This window comes from Colobus angolensis, unplaced genomic scaffold, assembly GCF_000951035.1.
Source record: "Colobus angolensis palliatus isolate OR3802 unplaced genomic scaffold, Cang.pa_1.0 Scaffold44, whole genome shotgun sequence".
Lineage (NCBI taxonomy): Eukaryota > Metazoa > Chordata > Mammalia > Primates > Cercopithecidae > Colobus > Colobus angolensis.
This window is the reverse complement of record NW_012117821.1, coordinates 4,320,392-4,322,245: the sequence shown is the minus strand read 5'-3', so window position 1 is coordinate 4,322,245 and position 1,854 is coordinate 4,320,392.

Sequence of the window (1,854 nt, the reverse complement as noted above, 5' to 3'; positions counted from 1 at the left end):
GCAGTATTGGGGTGGGAGTTACCTGATTTTCCAGATGTTGTGTGTCTCAGTTCCCCTGGCTAGAAAAAGGGATTCCCTTCCCCCTTGCACTTCCCAGGTGAGGCGATGCCTCGCCCTGCTTCAGCTCTTGCTGGTCGGGCTGCAGCAGCTGACCAGCACCGATTGTCCGGCACTCCCCAGTGAGATGAACCCAGTACCTCAGTTGAAAATGCAGAAATCACCAGTCTTCTGTGTCGCTCGAGCTGGGAGTTGGAGACTGGAGCTGTTCCTATTTGGCCATCTTGCTCCGCCCCCTCCTAATACCCTTTTCACGTTTTGTTTTGTTTCGCTTTGTTTTGTTTTTTTTTTTTTTCAAAATTACCCCACATTCTCCCAGTCATCATTTTAGATGATGGTCTCCTCATGGCCATAACTCTCCTGTATTGTTTGTTTGTTACACCTTACTAGCCTTTCAGTCTTTCTCTACAAAGTAATAGTCAAATCAATACTATGCATACCTGAACATTCCAAGTGTGTCTAGTCCAATATAGAACCTCTTTGGTATCTTGATAGAAGCACTGATCAAGTCCTAGTCACAGATCCTTTTCTTCCTATTTATCTGCATATTGCTATTTGGATTCAAAAAGCATTATACAGTCTGTTCTGTTACATTGTGTTTCCTTAAAGTAAAACATTTCATACTGATTGGCAAATAGGGATATAATGTCAAACAATATACAAGTCATGTTGGCTCATTTTTCCCCACCTCTTTAATAGTTGGCCCCATGAAATAACAGTAATTGAATTCAAAGTACATGAGCACAGCTGAATACAGCAGTCAGCTGAGGATTGTAATACTGTACACTATGACTTTTCACTCTATGTACTTTATCTTGCCTCAATTTGGCTTCATGCTGCCCTTACGGTTTTAATTATATGTTTCACCTCATCCATGTGCACTTTTTCCTTGAGCTCGTAAGTTTCAACCTTTCCTTACACAGGCTTCTATCAACAAATATTCATCCCCTAGCCCCTTTATTTTTATAGGTAAAATCTTCTACATACTGTAGTATTCCTTCATTTATTTGTAATTTAACATTCCTTTTAACATGCTAGTATTTTCATCATCATTATTATTTATTAATATATTTCTCCGATTACAAAGTTACACAGGTTATGAGTGAGCTGCTTGATCCCAAATTTTTCCTTAAGGCTTGTGATAGTGCTTCATTATGTGGAAATACAGGAAATATTTTCAGGAATGTATGTATTGGTTTTTAACAGAAACACCTGAACTTGAAAAATACCTTAAAAGTGATTTCATCCAACTTTCATTTTTCACCCATTTTGTAAATACAAAAACTGACCCATGGGTGATGATCGTGGTACAAGTTGTTTCTTGCTTGACTCTGGCCGTGACACAGCAGCATTTTGTATGCTGCTACAGTATATTCCCGAAGCTTAGATTTACTGCTATAACTATCCTTCTTTCTTTTATTTTGGCTTATTACCTTGTAAAAGAGTTCTGATACATTAGTGGTTTTTATTGAAAGCCATCTCCATCTGTTTTGGAAAATAGGCAATGTATAAATAGTAAATAAATAATGAACTGAGATGCAGAGAAGTTTTACAGCTTGTTGAAAACAGAGCTGGGACTGGAACCTAACTTCCAATTCCCAGCCCAATCTTCTCTTCATAACATCCTGTCTCTCCCATGCATTCGTGGTTTCCCATTTTATATCATCAGGGCCTTGGAGACTCAATAAGGAATCACCAAGGTGATGCCAGACTTACTTCCAAATGTTTCTTTCATTTACATGTCTAGCTATGCCAAAGGTTAAGATCAGAGATATTCTGTTACTATCTAATGTAGAT